General features: G+C 38.3%; 1 protein-coding gene across 7 annotated transcripts in view; it reads left to right on the plus strand.

The window, feature by feature from the left end:
- The first annotated feature begins 8006 nt into the window (after positions 1-8006).
- UBE3A (ubiquitin protein ligase E3A) overlaps positions 8007-18385 on the plus strand; it is a 95136-nt gene continuing 84757 nt past the window's right edge. For all 7 annotated transcript variants that reach the window (XM_086711335.1, XM_086711343.1, XM_086711337.1 and 4 more), the window contains exon 1: positions 8007-8384. The gene's annotated coding sequence lies outside the window, so the exon portion shown is untranslated. The remainder of the gene's footprint in view (positions 8385-18385) is intronic.

The following is an 18385-nucleotide window of genomic DNA, read 5'->3' on the forward strand; positions in this document are numbered from 1 at the left end:
CATTAGCAAGATGTGTTGTAAGGGATCAGAAAAGCCTAAGAGAAGTTTTTTTGGGGGGGGGTCTGGGAATGCTAAAAAAAGTTTTTCCATGTAAATTTATGGTAATTGCTTCTTTGATTTATGCCATTTCAGCTTATGAAAGATTTCATATGAGCATTCTACTTTTGGAAAGCAGGGGAAACCTGTAATACTGTTAGGGATGACTTAATAATTTAAAAAGCATCTCAATGAAACCTTTGAAACTCAAAAAATTATCTTTGTTTTCTGGGAAAGCAGCAACAGGACACACACACACACACACACACACACACACACACACACACACACCTGGATTTAAATCCTAGCTCTACTAGGTTTCAACTGAGAGACATTGACAGGTTACTTATTCTAAGCTCAACTTCCTAATCCATAAAATGCATAGCATTCAAAATTGTTGTAAGGATTAATGAGGTTTATTCAAGCAACTAGCACCTAAAGGGTACACAAATGCAATTTGTGGAAATAAACTGTCATGTCAGAAACTTTGTGTTAAGTGCTAAAATACAGATGTAATTAGTATTATGCTTAACCAAAATAAAAAAAAAACACTTTATGTCATAAATAATATCTACATTACTATCTTTAAAAATTTTGATCTTTCTATATCATAATGATAGTTTGTTTACTGTCACAAAGCAAAACTAAAATAAAGGCAAGCTTTAGGTATAAAATTGTTTTAAGTAAGCTCAGAGTCCAATAGTAAATTTATCATTTTGATAATTTTGTATTGTTTGTTAGTGTCAAGCAAGAATTAAAAAAATAAATAAAATATTGCTTGTTGATTCCAAACTGTATTCATGATTCTTCCCTAACCAGATGTTTTTCTTTAGTTGAGATATCATGAGGAAAAATAGGAAGTGTAGTCTGTACCGGTTTTAATAATTGAGATTTTATTTAACCCATGCACTTCCTTAGATTCCTGTTAAAATGAGTATAAGTATTAAAAAATAGTATCAGATATATGAATGCAATGTGAACGATTTCAAATAAATAAAAGATGAGATTGTCAGAAGGCAAAATTTCTGATGGCTTCATTGATTTCAGTGGAACTGTTTTATTCAGAACAGTTCAGATTAGTAGCAGCAGCAGCAACATAGCAGCAGCAGCAGCAGCAGCAGCTGGTGTTCAATGAAACTCCTCTCTTCCACCTACTCTCCAGCTGGGTTAAGGTAGGCACAAAGAAACTGAAATCACCAAGGTCAAAGCATAACACTTCCAAGTTTTTACTTCAATGACTTTTTAAAATTCCAATATAGTTAACATACAGTGGTATATTAATTTCAGGTGTACAATATACCAATTCATCAATTCCATACATCACCCAGTGCTCATCACAAGTGCTCTCCTTAATCCCCATCATCTATTTTCACCCATATGCCCACCAACCTCTCCTCTGGTAACTCTCAGTTTGTTCTCAATATTTGAGTCTGTTTATTGGTTTGCCTCTCTTTTTTTATTCCTCATTTATTTCTTAAATTCCACATAAGAGAAATCATATCATAGTTCTCTCTAATTTTGCTTAACATCATACTCTAGCTCCATCTATGTTGTTACAAATGACAAGATTTCATTATTTTTTATGACTGAATAATATTCCATCACACACACACACACACACACACACACACACACACACACACCACATCTTCTTTATCCATCAATGTATCAATGGACATTTGGGTTGCTTCCATAATTTGACTAATGTAAATTATGCTAGAATAAACATAGGGGTGCATGTACCCCCTGAATTTGTGTTTTTCTATTTTTTGGGTAAATACCCAGGAGTGGGATGGCTGGATCATGGGGTAGTTCTATTTTGAACTTTTTAAAGAAACTCCATACTGTTTTTCACAGTGGCTGTACCAGTTTGCATTCCCACCAGCAGTGCAGGAGAGTTCCTTTTCCTCCACATTCTCACTTATTTTTTCTTGTGCTGTTAATTTTAGCCATTATGACAAATGTGAGGTGATATCTCATTGGGGTTTTGATTTGCATTTCCCTGATAAGGACTGAAGTTGAACATCTTTTTGGTGTCTATTGGCCACCTGTATCTTCTTTGGAGATATGTCTGTTCATGCCTTCTGCCCATTTGTTTATTGGATTATTTTTTGGTATCAATTTTACAAGTTCTTTATATATTTTGGGTACTAATCCTTTATCAGATATCATTTGTAATTACCTTCTTCCATTCAATAGTCTTTTGCCTTTAGTTTTGTTAGTGAAGGAGATTAAGAGTGCATTTCTCTTAATGACCACTAATACATGAAGTTATTCAATCACTATATGGTACATCTGAAACTAATTAACACTGCATGCTAACTACACTGGAATTGGAAAATGAAAAAAAAAATGAATTTGCATGCAAAAGGGCTTCAAATGACTTTTTAAAGTAAGTACTTCTCCAGCAATGGATTTATGTGGGAAGTGGAAAGAATTGGAGCTGGAAGGGAAGCGAGGCCCAATTCGAATGGACTTTGGTCTTGGGAGTTTGGACGTCATCCAGAAAGCTGTGAAAACCAGTGACAGATTTTGGGTGCCTGGGTGGCTCAGTAGGTTGAGCATCTGACTTTGGCACAGGTCATGATCTCATAGTTCGTGAGTTTGAGCCCCCCATCAGGCTTGCTGTGGTCAGAGCAGAGCTTACTCTGGATCTCCCTCTCTTTGTCCCTCCCCTCCCCTAAAAATAAATAAACATTAAAAAAGAAAAAAAAGAACCAGTGACAGATTCAAGCAAGGATGCAATAAAATCATATTTGTTTCTTTAAAAAATATTCCACAGTGAGATTCAGTAGCAAAGTACTGTAATATGGATCAGCATTGTCTTGGGTTTGGGGGATATAATATGAATAAGGTAGTACGATCCTGCCCTTCTGAAGCTTACACTGGCGTTCAGGTAAGAAACAGTAAGGGTCTAAATTAAGGTAGTATCAGAGAGTTCACATAGAAGGAAATAGATGTCATAATAATAATGATCATTGTAAGGATTAAATTGTAGTGTAGGGCTAACCTGTAGCCTTAAGAAATAACAGCTTTGTTTTAACACTATAGGTTAAGAGATAACAGCCTTATCCTATCAATCAAGGGATGTGATTAGTGTTTGATTGGATTGGGACAAGGGCCTGTTTGAACTGTTTCCACCTGGGAGCTATTCCTTTGTTCTGTTCCTAGGTGATAATAGACTATGTGGTCAGCTATAAAAACTCTGTACTCCGGCTGTTTGAGACCGCACTCTGGTCAAGAGTGTCGGTCCCGATCGATAGGTTTGCCTTACCTTTCATTGCAATAAACTTTATTGTGACTGTCACTGATGCCCGTAGCATTCTGTTTCAGGAGTCATGTGGATGCAACAATCATAATACCTAATAAATGTTTATTACCACTTATTGAACATTTCTTATATGTCAGGCACTAAACACTTCACATGTGCTGTCTGCCCATTCTCCACACAACAGCCAGAATGATTCCTATGGGTTAAATTTGTCATAACTCTCTCAAACCCTTCTAGGGCTTTCCACCTCATTTAGTGCAAGTACCCATGGCCTCAAGATGTGTTGCAAAGCCTGGGCTGTGGCCCACTCTGACTTCCCTGATCTCATCTCAGCTCCTTTTCTGTGTTCCAGCCAGTTTCTTCCTAGGTGGTCCTAGAATTCTTTAGGCACCTTCCTGCCTCAGGGCCCTCTCTGTCTGGAATACTCTCCCTCTTATATCTCACAGCTCATTCTGTCAAGCCTCTGCTTAACTATATTTTTAATGACACCTCTCTGACCACCCTGCATGATTCAACTCCTGTAGCATTCTCTATTCTCTTCACTTTGTTTTGTAGTTCTCCTTAACACTTATCACATTGATTGGTTTCTCTACTAGATCATAAACCACATGAGGGCAGGCTTTGTTCACTGTTGTATTCTTGACACCTAGAACTATGCTGGTATATCATATCTATTTAATAAATATGTTTGAATGGATGAAAGAAGGCTTACAGTGGCCATATGAGGTCAGTACTATTATTTTTCCCATTTTACTGATGAGGAAACAGAGACATTAATTCAAGTTTTATTTAACTAAAAGTTCTATACCTGGTAAGTGGCAGAACTGGGATTTGCATTGGGATTTAGAAAAAGCTCACTTTTGTTTACTATATGCTCAGCATTATTCTAAGAGCTTTACATATATTAACACTTAATCCTCACAATAACCCCACTTTACAGATGAGAAAAGTTAATCCAGGGAGGGATTTATGATTTTGCCTGACATTTTTGCACTTGCCAATAAATTGGGAGCCGGTGCTCTTAACCATTTTGCTATGCTACCTAACTTTAAAACCAATGCTTTAAAGAAAATGTGACTTTGCCTAATTGCCAAAGGAGTGAGAGAGAGGAAGAAATCTAGGATTACCAAATTATGATTGAGGAATGCCACAGATGGAAGAGTCATCAAGCCAGGGAATGTAGAATAAGTTGCTTTCATTCTCCCTTAACTCTAGACACCCACATCCAACTGCCTCCTTGATTTCTTCATTTGGATATTATGAAACAAGGTCAGCTTCAGTAAAAGTGATGTAGAAAAACCATGGCAAATTGTAGAAGTTATCGGTCTCACACTAAAGTTCAAGCTGGTACATAGGCTCTGACTCATGAAGTCTTCAGGGACCCACCCAATTGTCCTTCCAAAATAGCTCACAACGTCTACTACATTTCCATCACCAGAAACGGATAAAGGGAAAGAGGCATCCCATTATTTTAGAATATCATCTGGAAGTTTCTCAATCCCACTGGCCAGAACCTACTGACATGGATACATTCAGAGTTTATTATAGGCAACCATGTGTCTGGCTAGATAATTCTATTACCATGGATGAAGAGGAGAAGGCATATTAGGAGTCAACTAGCAGTCAATCTCTACTACGGATATCCACTACAGAGATACAGGTATTTCAAATTTAACACTCCCCAAACCCAATTCCTGCTGGTTCTTCCAAAACCTGCTCTTCTCCAAAATTATTCCCATCTCAGTTAATGGTGTAAAATGGAAATTAGCAGTTTAATTTTATACATGTTGAGTTTTAAGGTGCAACAGAACATCCAATACACATTTCCAATAAGGGGCTGAATATAACTGGTTTCTGAGAGAGATCAGTGTTCTTTTTTTTTTTTTTTTTTAGCGTTTATTTATTTTTGAGACAGAGAGAGACAAAGCATGAATGGGGGAGGGCCAGAGAGAGGGAGACACAGAATCTGAAACAGGCTCCAGGCTCTGAGCTGTCAGCACAGAGCCTGACGCGGGGCTCAAACTCACGGACCGTGAGATCATGACCCGGGCCGAAGTCGGCCGCTTAACCGACTGAGCCACCCAGGCGCCCCAGAGAGATCAGTGTTCAAGATTCAGACTTGTTCTCTGACTGAAATAAGTGATAGAGGGAGAGTATATGTATATGGTAATGTCAGAGACTGTATAATACAGCAGGCAAAGAGAACCAACAATGAAGAACATTATGCAAAGACAACTTGAAGAAGAGGGCCCATGACGAGGAAGGGAGAATGCAGGGTGATGGAACCTAGGAAGCAGTTTCCAGCAGGCAGTGGTTAGCAGCAGTATGGAAGCCTACAAAGAGGTCATACACCATGAAAATTGAGAAGCAACTTTTAGATTTGGCCACTGTGCTATTACTGACATTAACACAAGCAGTATATTAAAATGGGGGCAAATGCTAAATTTCAGTAGTTGAAGAGGGACTTAGAAAGAAATGACAACCCAAGTATAGATAGCTCTTCTAAATAGAAGGGACAAAGTTAGGAGAATTCATGAACAAGAAAGGAAACAACCAAGGGACTAAGGTCTTGAGATTTCTACCCCCTCACGCACTGGCCAAAAAAAAAAAAAAAAAAAAAAAAAGGCTCATACTTTAAGACACGAGATCGGGGAGTGGAAATTCAGGTAGATCTGTAGAAATAAGTGTGGAGGTGTGAAGGAGTTCATGAAGTGTATAATGTTACACAATAGTATTGATACTACTACTATTACTAAGCCCTAACATTTACTGAGCACTTACCATATGCCAAAGTGCTAGTAATTTTTATCAGCAAACATCACAACATTTTAAATGGATAAGACAAAGAGAGTGGGTTCTTGAACCAGGTCTGACACTAACAAATACCTATCAATGAATTAAAAGGTCTATGTGTAATTTCTGCATATTCAAAGGATCTGGGATCCTCTTTGATTTTGGTAAAGAACAGGATAGTCAGTGCGACATTTAACTAAGAACAGAATTATTTCTCGTCAGTCTTTAATTTTTTTGATATTCAGGAATTTCTGCCCCATTTTGATGCATCAGGTTATACAAAACTACATTTCATTTATTCAATTTATACTTAAGTAGAATAGTTACAAGTATCTTCACATACTAGACACTGCAGTAACATTTTGCTTTGATAATTCTAACAAAATTCTTCAAAGATTTTCATTCTCATTTGCCTATTTTGATAATATGCAAAGAATCCTTAAAAGGCTGACTTTAATTTCCCTCTTCTATAAAATATAACTGCAAATTGTTTCCAAATTAAGACCTGTAATGGAGGAAAATGGAAAAAAAGAATGAGGAACTGAGTTAAAATTGGACATGATTTAATACTGTCATTTATCATTAATTGTCCTGGGAAAATTTAAATTCCAGTAGCTGACTTTTTATAGTTGTTTAAGTTGTTTATAGTTGGAAAGCAGTATATCTCTATATATAATTATATATATGTTACTGTATAGAAAAAAACGTTCTAAGAATGACAGCTAAATACAGTGCTATGTAAGATTGTTGATTTAAAAAATCCTTTGAATACTAGATGAATGGGATCTCATATAGTATTCTATGGGCTTAGCAAAGTTGCAAGCCGTTAAGACTATGAATTGCTAGTGATTCCATTATAGCTTTGCTAGTTTAAGTGTCGCAGAGCCACAAAAAATCCCTTTTAAATAAAATGGTGACCTTGGTACTAAAAATGACGCACGGGTTTAAATGTGTTGTCATATGGGTCAAAATTAGCATCCATCCAGCTGATGTCTACCAAGACGCCACATTCATTTTATCAACAACCTACCAAACATCAAAACTGCGAGACTGGCTTTCAGATTCTAGCAAACTAGTGACAAAGTGTTGCCGAGAGACCTAAGCAGATGACCTTGGATCCCTGAAAGCTGGCTCACACTTTGGGGCTACCTCTGCAGTATTTAGAGGCAGCTCTGGACAGAAAGGGGTTGGGGTCGAAGGCCTGGGATCCGGAGGCTTCAGCCCTGCAGAGGGGCTGGGAGCTATCAAAGGCCCCCTCCACCCACCCTTCGGCGGATTTTCAGAGCCGATTTGTTCCCCACCAAAAGCAAAAGCGTCCAAGTCCTAGCACGTTTCTGGACTTGGGTTGACCAGGGGGCTCTCCAACACGCCTGGGGAGACAGGGGCCTTCCGGCGTGTACCCCCTTCTTTCGTGGGGCCACAAACAGCGGTGGCTCAAAGGAAACATTGCCCTCTCCGCCCCGTCCTAAGATGGCGACCGACCCTAGTAGGACTCCAGGGAGCCGGGAGCAACTTCCCCTTCCCAGCAGCCCCTGCGCCGGCGACGACGGCAAGCAGGAAGAGGGCGGAGCCAGCAAGGGGGGCAGGGCACAACGCTGCGTCCTCCTGCGCTCCCCCCAGCCCCGCCCCGCGTTCCTGCGTCCCGGCCCGGAGCCCTCGCCCGACCGGGCGGAGCGCGCTGCCTGCTGGGATACTCGGCCCGCCCAGCCAGTCCTCCCGGCTTGCGCTGCGGCGGCGAGATCCGCGTTTTTCCCAAGATGGTGGCGCTGGGTTCGGGGTGACTGCAGGAGACGACAGAGCCTGAATCCCCTCCGCCAGAACCTCGACACATCGCCTTCCTCTCGCTTGCACACCTCGCTACCACTTAGCCATCTGCCGGCCCAGGCACTCGCCTTTCGCTCCTGCCTCCGACTTGAGCTTCATCTGTGCGGACCTAGCGATTACGGCCTCGGGGAGCGGCGCCTCCCTCGGCTCCTGGTTGGGGTCGCGCTCGGAGCAGCTTACAGTCTAGCCCCGGGTCGGCGGGCCCCGCAGCTCTCTAGTGGGGACAGGCAGCGGCGGAGCGGCGGCTGGCGACGAGCGCGGGGTTTTATGCGGCCCCGGTGCCCCCTTTCCCGGCCTTAGTCTCCGGAGAAGGAAGCGCGGGTCCCGCATGAGCCCCGGCGGTGGCGGCAGCGAAAGGGAACGAGGCGGCGGCGGGCGGAGGCGGCGAGCGAGGGCGACGACGACTAGTGAGGCGGCCGCTTCTGCGAGGGCCACAGCCCAGGCGCGGGGGCGACAACAGGTCAGTGTGGCCGAGGACGGGGCCTGGGCCGGGGAGGCCGGTCACATTTCCCTTCGTTTTCTCTGTAGTCCAAGCCACCCTGCGGGGCTGGCTTCGGCAAACGTAAGGACGCCCCTAAACCGCGCCGCGGCAGGTGTTGGGGCGCGTGGTTTGGAGGGGTCGGTGCCAGAAGTAGGCCTCTGATAGGTAGCAGCCGCTGCTGCTCCCGTAACTGTCAGTCCTGGCTGAGGGCCTGAGGGAGGGTTTTGTCGCCTTAGGGGACGCGAGCGGGCCCGAGGCGGGCCGTGCAGGGAGTCGAGAGTTGGCCTTCCTTGGAGCGGAGCTTAAGGAGCAGGCCCGGGCCCCAGGCTGAATAGGCCTGGCCTTTTTCTTCCAAAGGGGAGGAAGCCTCTGTTTTCGAGGTTTTTGCCCCGGTAGTGAAAAATGTTTAGACGTGTGCTTTGGTGGGTCGGGATTTTGGGGGTGGACTGGCGGAGAGGGGGAATGAAGAGGGAAATCAAGCCTAAGGATTGTGTTCACAGGTTATTGGGTTTTTCAAATTAAGTATGAGCTCTACCGGGTTTGCCAGAGATTCTGTTAAATGCAACCCTGCAAACAGTTGGCATTTTTTGTTTTCCCTTTTCAGTTGAGAAAATGAAAAGGACTTTTCGTCATGGCGTTGAGGTTTTGTTGGTAAAGTCAGAATTGAATGTGGCAAATGCTTTAGTCCGTAAAATTGTTAGAAATAATTTTAACATAGACACTCGTTGAGTTTATTCTTCAAAGATAATTTAGTTTCTGATTTTTTTTAAAACGTCCTATGAGCATATTAAAATAGAAGCATTACTAAATCTGTTTGGCATTATATTTATTAAGTGGCTAAGGTGCTGTTGAAAATGTAGACGAATGGCAATATGGGATTTACAGTCCAGAGTTACTCTCCATAAACCATGAGAGAATATGGATATGACCTATAATTTTCGAGTATTCCACTGCTTGCAATATTGAAAGAAGCAGGAAGTTTATTCCAGAATATTCTGGGGACCTGAAATGGAAGTGACCTAAAGTTTCTAAGTACAGCAGTCAAAAAAATTACCTGTCAAAGTCATTGTAGATACCCAGTAAATCTTAAGTGAATGACAAGAGGAATGAGAAGTGTATTTCATATCTCTGACTAGTAAGTATTCTTACTTGGAGTATTATTGTGTAAATCGTAAAAAAGTTTAGAATTTAGGAAGATAAAAATAAAATTTTGTCACAGTGTGTATAGTTGAAGTAATTTTGGAGTTAGATCTTGCTTGTAAATCTGAGCTATTTATCACATTTTTAATGAAATGAATACAGTATTAGTGATGGTGCTGATAAAACTAAAGAATGACCCAGAAGCCCTTTAAAGAAACTAGTAATCATGATCGCAAAAGTGAAAAATAAATCCAAGAAATAATGACCCTATATTTACAAAATTAGAATTGGAAACTAAGAAAGCCTTATTGTGTCAATATTTATTAACTAGCATTAATGTGCTAAGTGTTGTGTACACAATTGTCTAGACATTGCCTAGTTCCTGAGGAGTTTAACTTTACAGAGAGATAAAATTACAATGTTTTGATTCCTTTTCAGAGGTTTTGTAAGCTGTTTTTGTTTTATGTCTCCTAAATTGTACATCTTTTTCATGACTTATTTTTTTAAGTATACTTAATTAGAATTGAGAGGAAGACATTCTCATCCCACTTGTCCAGGTCATTTAACAAGATTAATTGGTTACTTACAGTGTCTTTGACATTTAACATTTAATCATTTGTATTTCTTAAACTTTAGGTCATTTTTAAAATTATCCCTTCTCTCTCACCTCCAAACCTCTCCCCCACAAATCTGAAATAATTTGCTGTTTCGAATAAGCTGTCGTTGGAATAATCCAAAACTATGAATCATACCTAAATTTTTCAACCCAAGCACTTGAAAAGATATCTACAGATGCTTATTTTCTTAAATGATTATTGGTTATGTTCTTCAGTCACGTTGCATATTTTTGTTGAGACCTAAACTTGTATTGGTCAGAATGTAGAGACAATTTATATTAAGTACACATGCAGCTGTATAAGAATTAGTTTTCTCATTTTTATGAATGAACACAAATTTTCTCTTTTTATGGTTAATTCAGGATAATAGAGTTTTGGCGGATTTTGACAGTTCCTGCTCCCTCAGCCCCCTACCCCCCCACCCCCAGTGGAAATGTAAAGATAAAATATATTCAAAGACATTACAGTATGTACAGTGAAAACAGCTTTGGAACTAGATCCCATTTTTAATTCAGGGCTCCCCCTAGTTGTCTTATCTTGGCAAGTTAACTTGGTCTTGGTGAGCTGCAGTTTTGTCATCTGTAAAATGGGATGGTGAAACTAACTCAGAGTTGTTAATGAGGATTAAAGTTTGTAAAATGCCTAACACATAGGCCCTTAATAAGTATTATCATTTGAAGTCTTTCTACCCAGTTTTTCTGATTGGTCTCAAAGCACCTTACATACAGGGAACTCTAGCATGTTATCCTTTACATGTTTTCATTCTCACTACCTGTGAACTCACTCTTTAAGGGCAAGGACTCCTACTAGTGTTTACCAGAAAGTTTACTATCCATACTTGAGTATGGATGAATTAGTTAATGAAGTAGTAAATAGTCAGCTAACATTTATTGGGTACCTACTATGAGCTTGGTTAGGTGTAAGGGATACAAAGACAAAAATCATGTCTCTGTCTTTCGGAAGCTTATAGTCTAGTTACTCTGTCCATATTAATCCCATTTTTTGTGAAACCCTATCATGTAACAGAGCCTCATTCTTCTGTGCTCTTCTAATCTTAGGACAGTTCTGTTGGGCTCAACACTTTCCACCCGCAGCTGCTATTCTAAAGATTATTATTTTTACCCCTTTCTACCACTATTTGGCATATGTGAGATATTTCATATCTTTATATCTTGGTCCCTCTCTCTCCATCACCCAAGATCTGGCACATAGTGTGTTTGTTTGTGTGAATGGGTATATATATATAAAAAAAGAAAAATTGGCAGTTTCCTATGAATATTTTGATATTTTTCTGGGGTGATTATCCTTCTGTCTTCTAGATTTATACAAGGTTTAAACCTGAGTAGGACTATTCTCGAAGTTAGTTACTCCATTAATTTTACACATGAAGAAATTGAAGTGCAAAGCTTTAAATAGATTTTCTTAAAGTCACCTAGGTGGCAGAGCCAGAACCACAGTCTGAGAATATGGACTCTTTGTTCAGGACTCTTTGTACCCTATGGCACATGTTTGCTCCTACCTCTTGGGAGGAGTAGTTTGTGATTACACACTTACCTTCTGTTTGAGTGTTTTCTACACTATTATTAGAAGGATGACTTCACAAGATGCCATCAATGGGCCTTTTCTGACCATAACAGTGCAGGAAATGGAACTTTTTCTTCTTAGAAAGGAAGTCAAGTAAAATTACAGTAAATAGAAATAGTATTTTTTTTTTTTTACATTTATTTATTATTGAGAGACAGAGCGAGACAGAGCATGAGCATGGGAGGGGCAGAGAGAGGAGGAGACACAGAATTTGAAGGAGGCTTCATGCTCTGAGCTGTCAGCACAGAGCCTGACGCAGGGCTTGGACCCACCAACTGCGAGATCATGACCTGAGCCAAAGTCAGATGCCCAACCGACGGAGCCACCCAGGTGCCCCTAAATAGAAATAGTATTAATCTATAAACATATTCTATGTTTAAAACACTTAAAGATACTGTGTAATTTTTTTAATGAAATAACAGTACATAATTAGTCTCTGCTAACTTTCATTTTCATTTAACCTGAGAAATGTTACGTATAGTGTGCTTTGATCTAAATTATCTTTAGCAAGTAAATATCATTGTGGATAATAAGTCAAAAAGAAGATTATTAAGTTTAAGGCCAATCTGAGAATGAAATAAAGCTAGTACCTTTTTTTGGAATATTGCTGTTTGCATATAGATTTAGTTGACAGTTGTTAACTGTTTGATTCTAAGCTTCATGACTGTGAACTCCCTAAAATTATATATAAAATTTTAAGTGTTTCAGAGTCTCAGCAGGTTCAGTGAACAAAAGCCAGCAAGAATCACTGGTGTGGAGGAAGAAGCACTAACTTTGGTGTCAGAAGATCATGGGTTCATTCTTCCCATCTAGCTTCTAGTCATGAGCAGGTCATTTATCTCTTAAAGCCTTTGTTCTGTTAACTTCTTTCAAGTGAAGGTGATACTTGCTTTGTCTGTTTCAAAGGATTGCTTTTCAGATGTGATCATTCTCAAAAAAGTGGAATAATAAAGTGACCTTGTATGATTTAGTGACTTGCCCTAAAAAACAAGTTGGTTAGTATTAAATAGGTGATTGGAACCTTGGTATATTTCCATGCTTTTCTCTATTAACATTTTTAATCTTTCATAGAAGTATTATTTTGGAAAATGTTTAGTGTCTGAATTTATTTTAAATTTGTCAACTACATTTAAAATAAACAATAAATCTTAATAATTAGTGATGTATTCAGTATTATTAATCCATAGTCCAACACCTTCTGTAATTTGCTTTACTTTTGACCTCTCCTGTTAATTTGATAAATGGCAAGTGAATCATAAGGTTGACCTCAAAGGAAAAATTTTGGAGACATAGATTCTTATTGGATAAGATTATGCGAGAAGTTCAATCCTAGGAAGTCTGTGGAATCTATAAGGCATCACATGTGGATCATGGAAAAGAATCCTATGTAAGACTTTATTAAAGTCAGCATCTATGCTATAATTAAAAGCATGAAGGTAACATATGAACCCTGAACACTTACTATACAAGTAGGGTAAAATGTTCTTTAAATGAAACTCTTGGCTGGGCAGAATGGAGCTTAATGTGGTAACTCTTAACAGTTCAGTGTGTTGCGTACAGTACCCTTCTGAGGTCAGTTGAGGTTAGTCAAGCACAGATCCTTTTATATTGAAAATAAAACATGAAAAAAATTTTTGACCTGTTTCTTTGTGGTATGCAGGCTTATAGCTCTTTGTTAGTTCTTAATGTGATGACTTCTGCCTCCTTGTATCAAAAGGGATACCATGGGGCGCCTGGGTGGCGCAGTCGGTTAAGCGTCCGACTTCAGCCAGGTCACGATCTCGCGGTCCGAGAGTTCGAGCCCCGCGTCGGGCTCTGGGCTGATGGCTCAGAGCCTGGAGCCTGTTTCCGATTCTGTGTCTCCCTCTCTCTCTGCCCCTCCCCCGTTCATGCTCTGTCTCTCTCTGTCCCAAAAATAAAAAAACGTTGAAAAAAAAAAATTTAAAAAAAAAAAGGGATACCTTATCCATTTCAAGCTTCTAATAGAGTTCTACTCTTGAATGTGAGAAGGTAGTCTTAGCATTTCTTTTGTGGACTGTAACACTATCCTAACCCATTTACTTTTATATTCTTTGTGATTCAGAACAAATTCTGACCCCCCCCAATTCAATATACAGATAGTATAGAGAATAATATAACAATCATGTATGTACCATTCAGACTGAACAAATGTCACATTTTGTCACTTCCTTGCTTCATCTTTAAAACTGGTGTTCTTTTTTTTCTTCTCAGATGATACTTCTAGCACTGCAGATACCACTACAGGAATTTCTTCATACTGCTAACAAATTCTTTTATCAGATGTAAAGCATAATCCCATTCTTTGAAAGAGAAAGGATGAAATGCCCAGCAGTTTTTATTACATAAAGCTAATGGGTCATAGGGAGACATATGGGTATTTTCAGCTTAATAATTCCTTCAGTATTTTTTTCTTAGGGGTTCTATTTATTGTGACTCTTTGTGTGTATATGTGCCAATATTGATAACCTTATAGTGTGCTGTAAATAAGGATATTAAATATTTACCTTTGCTAAATATTTAAAGTTTTTGTTTTAGGAATTAAAAAAAATACGTGTCTTTTGAGCACCTGTTTTATGTGATAAATCCCATTTAACACAAAGAGTAATTGGGTAACATTTCTCTTCTAGTTTTCTGAAGTGAGCTGACAATGCATCATATTGAATATTGGTTATAGAAACTATGCTGTTCAAGATGTTCTAAATTTAGAGTTTCTTACAAAAAATGAAAAGTTTCTTTCCGTAGCTACTTAAGCTGCTTCATTTATATTCAATATTTTACACATTTTGTTATGTTTGTGACATACTGCTATAGACTAAATGTTTACGTCCTCCCAAAATTTATGTGTTGGAATTGTAACACCCAGTGTAATGGTATTAGGATCTGACGCCTTCTGGAGGTGATTAGATCATTAGAGTAGAGCCCTCACTAATGGGGTGCCTTATAAAAGATTTCAAGGAATTCCCTTGCCTTTTCTTCCATAGGAGGACCCAGCTAGAAGACAGCTGTCTGTGAATCAGGAATCTAGTTCTTCCCAGACATCAAATCTGCCAGCACCCTGATATTGGGCTTCTTAGACTCCAGAAATGTGAGAAATTTCTGTTTACAAGCCACCCAGTCTGTGGTATCTTGTTTTAGCTGCCCAAAATGGACTAGGACACATTCAACATGTTTAAAGAGGAGAAAAGGAAAATAGAAAATTAAATGGATCAAAGTTTGGCAGCGAAGGTAGGGATGTACTGTGCTTGACAGGATGGAAGTGCTTAAAAGTTGACTATAGTGTTGAAATGAGACCTCTTAAGTAGAATATGTTAAAAAAAAAAAAGGGGTAACTTTAGTCTTGCATACACATAAAACTAGATTTCTGCATTTCAGGTATTATTGTATATTCTTTTAATTCCATGATTGCCCAGTGTATTATATTTCAGATTATCTTCAAAATGAAAAAGTAAGGTCCTGTGGTCTCATTTATCTCAGTAGGGAGTCCGTTTACTCACCCTAAAATTCCTCTTCCATCTTTTGGGCTAGATGAAAGGCAAGGAGGGGTGAACTTAAAAATAGATGGGTCTCAACAGGAGAATAGGTAAGTCACTTATCTCAACGGAAATTAAATCATTTCTTTGCTCCTGGATTGAAGAGTCTATGAGAACAATAAACATTTTTTCACATGCAGTTTTATGTATTTGTAAGTGCTTAATGAGTGAACTGCTTTCTTTTTAGTTTAGAACTACTTTTGGATATCTGCTGTGGGCTGATGAACTAAGTTTAATCAGGAGCAAAATCCTCTAGGCTTCAGAACTTTAAATAATTTTAAGTAACGATAGGACTAGGGGTCAGTCTGGACAGTAGACTAAAGACCTGCCTATACTGCAGTCCCACTTTACTGCTGATACCTGTGCTGTACTTGACAGGGTTTCCTAGGAGGGGTGTGTTTGTGTTCTCGATATTTCTAGCTGACATCAGATGTTGAGAAATTAAGGCTGCACTGTAGCCTACAAGTTTCTTTCTCTTAAGTGATCAAGATTTAATTCCCCAAAGTGCTATTTTAGACATGTTTAAAATTGTAGCAACATCCTCCCAATCTTTCCCAGTTCTATTACCCGCTCTCTACTTAAGGTAATAACTATCCTGAGGTTCTTGAGTATACTTCATATTCTTGTATATACTTCTGTATCCACGTACATGTATCCATAAGTGATATACACAGTGTTTTATGTTTAAAATTTTTACAAAATGGTACTGTATTGAACATAATCTTTCATCAGCTTCCTTTTAAAAAAAATACTTAGCATTTTTTGAGATCTGTATGTTAGTGCATATAAGTCTAATATATTCAATTTGCTGTAATGGTACTCCATTGTATAGATATATAAAATGTATGTATTTCACTGTTGATGGATATTTTGAGTTATTTTCTTTTCTGTTATTAATAATGCTGGAGTGATTGTTTCTTTTTTATTTTTGGTGTAGGTGTTTGGGAAGATTCATTAAAGTGAAATTGCCTGGAATAGGTTGTGAATAACTTTAATTTTACTAGATATTACTAATTCTTCTTTAAAATCATTATGCAATGTATACTTTACCAGCAGCATATGTGCAATTCATTTTCCAGCATCCTAGCCCATACTTCGGATTGTCACATTTTAAAATTTTAGTAGATTTGATGGATACGAAATGATACTTCATTTTAATTTGCATTTTCTTGATTATTAACTCTGGATGGTTGGTAAATGGCTATGAACTTTATTATTTTGGCTATGTTTTAAATATTTTATGAATTAAGTGTTTCAAAAAGAGTGAGACATCATAACAGCATTTATGTTATGTAAAGGACCTTGATAATCATCTCATTCAACCTTCTTACTTTACAGTGCAGTGGTGAAAGATAACAGAATAAGAATAAAATTACTTGTTGCCCGTTGTGATAGTGTCTTGTGTGATATAGAATCTCAACTTTGGATGTTAAAATCATGATCCTTTTCCTTTATGATTTGTATTTTTTGTTCCAGAAACCATCTTCTACGTTGTCTGCTAATAGTTGAGAGGTTTATGTTGTTTGATTTTTTTGCATTTAGGTCCCATGTGGGAGGGAGTTAGGAATCAATTTTTTTTTCACATAAGTTAATTGTTCCAACATTAAGTATTGATTCTCCATTATTTTTCTACTGTCATCTGTCATATGCTTGGGTTTGATTTTAGTTTGTTTTTTTTTTTAATTTAATTTTTTGTCTTAATCTTTTTTAAACACCAGTACTACATTTTTTTATTTCACATAGTTCTATATTAAGCTTTGAAATCTGGGATTCCAGGCCTCCCCTTTATTAATTTTCAGAACTATCTTGACTCTTAGACTTTCATTCTTTCATAACTTAAAACTATTTTATCAAATTCCTTTGGGGATATTATTTGGAATTGCATTGACTATACACGGTTTATCTTGCTATTTATTTGATTCTTCTGTATTTTGCAGTTTTCTTCATAAAGGCCTTTTACACATGCTTTATTAAATTTATTCCTGGTATATGATTAAATTTTTTTTTGCAATATAAATAGCATCCTTTTTATTTCATTTGATTATTGCTGGTATTGATTTTGTAACCATCAACTTGGATGAACTCCATCATTTCTAATTGTTTGTAATTCTTTTGGATTATTGTGAACAAATAACAATTCTGTCTTTTCAAGTGATTGTTTAAAAATAAGTCTTAACCTTGTTACTTTTTTTTTTTATTTTTTATTTTTCAAACGTTTTTATTTATTTTTGGGACAGAGAGAGACAGAGCATGAACGGGGGAGGGGCAGAGAGAGAGGGAGACACAGAATGGGAAACAGGCTCCAGGCTCCGAGCCATCAGCCCAGAGCCTGACGTGGGGCTCGAACTCACGGACCGCGAGATCGTGACCTGGCTGAAGTTGGACGCTTAACCGACTGCGCCACCCAGGCGCCCCTCCGTTGCTTTTAGAATAAATTCAGAATCCTTTATTAGTCTAGGAAGTCTCACATAATCTAGATTCTTTCTCCTCCACAGCTGTATCTTTCTCCTCCACAGCTGTATCTTTCTCCTCAGTCCCCATTGTTCAGAGCCATCTAACAGTAGTGACCTTTGCAGTTTTTTGAGCTGTCTAACCTCTTTCTAGTGTCAAAGTCTTTGCCAGTGCATTTCAATTTTCCTGGAATACAGACAACAAATTTCACCTGTTCTTTAGGTCTCAGGGAATATTGCTAAATATTCCTAAATATTACTCTGGGAAGCCTTCCCTGAGAATCTCCTTGCACTCATTGGTTTTAGTGTTTCCTTGTATTGTGCTGTTTTTGAATCCTGCTTTTCCTGAGCAAGTACATAATCTCAAATTGCAATTAAATAAATTCTTTAATCCTGACTTGATGACTCCATGATAAAAGTAAATGGTTCTCTATTTTATTTTATTTTATTTTGTTTTATTTAATTAATTTTACTTATTTAAAGATCTTATTTTTTTTTTTAAGTAATCTCTACACCCAACTTGGGGCTCAAATTTACAACCCTGGAGTAAAGAGTCTCATACTCCACCAACTAAGCCATCCTGATGTCCTCCCCACCCCCCCTTTTTTTTTAATTGTATACATTCAGGCATTTGTGCT

Source organism: Puma concolor, chromosome B3 (genome assembly GCF_028749965.1).
Source record: "Puma concolor isolate L17-30 chromosome B3, mPumCon1.1.hap2, whole genome shotgun sequence".
NCBI lineage: Eukaryota > Metazoa > Chordata > Mammalia > Carnivora > Felidae > Puma > Puma concolor.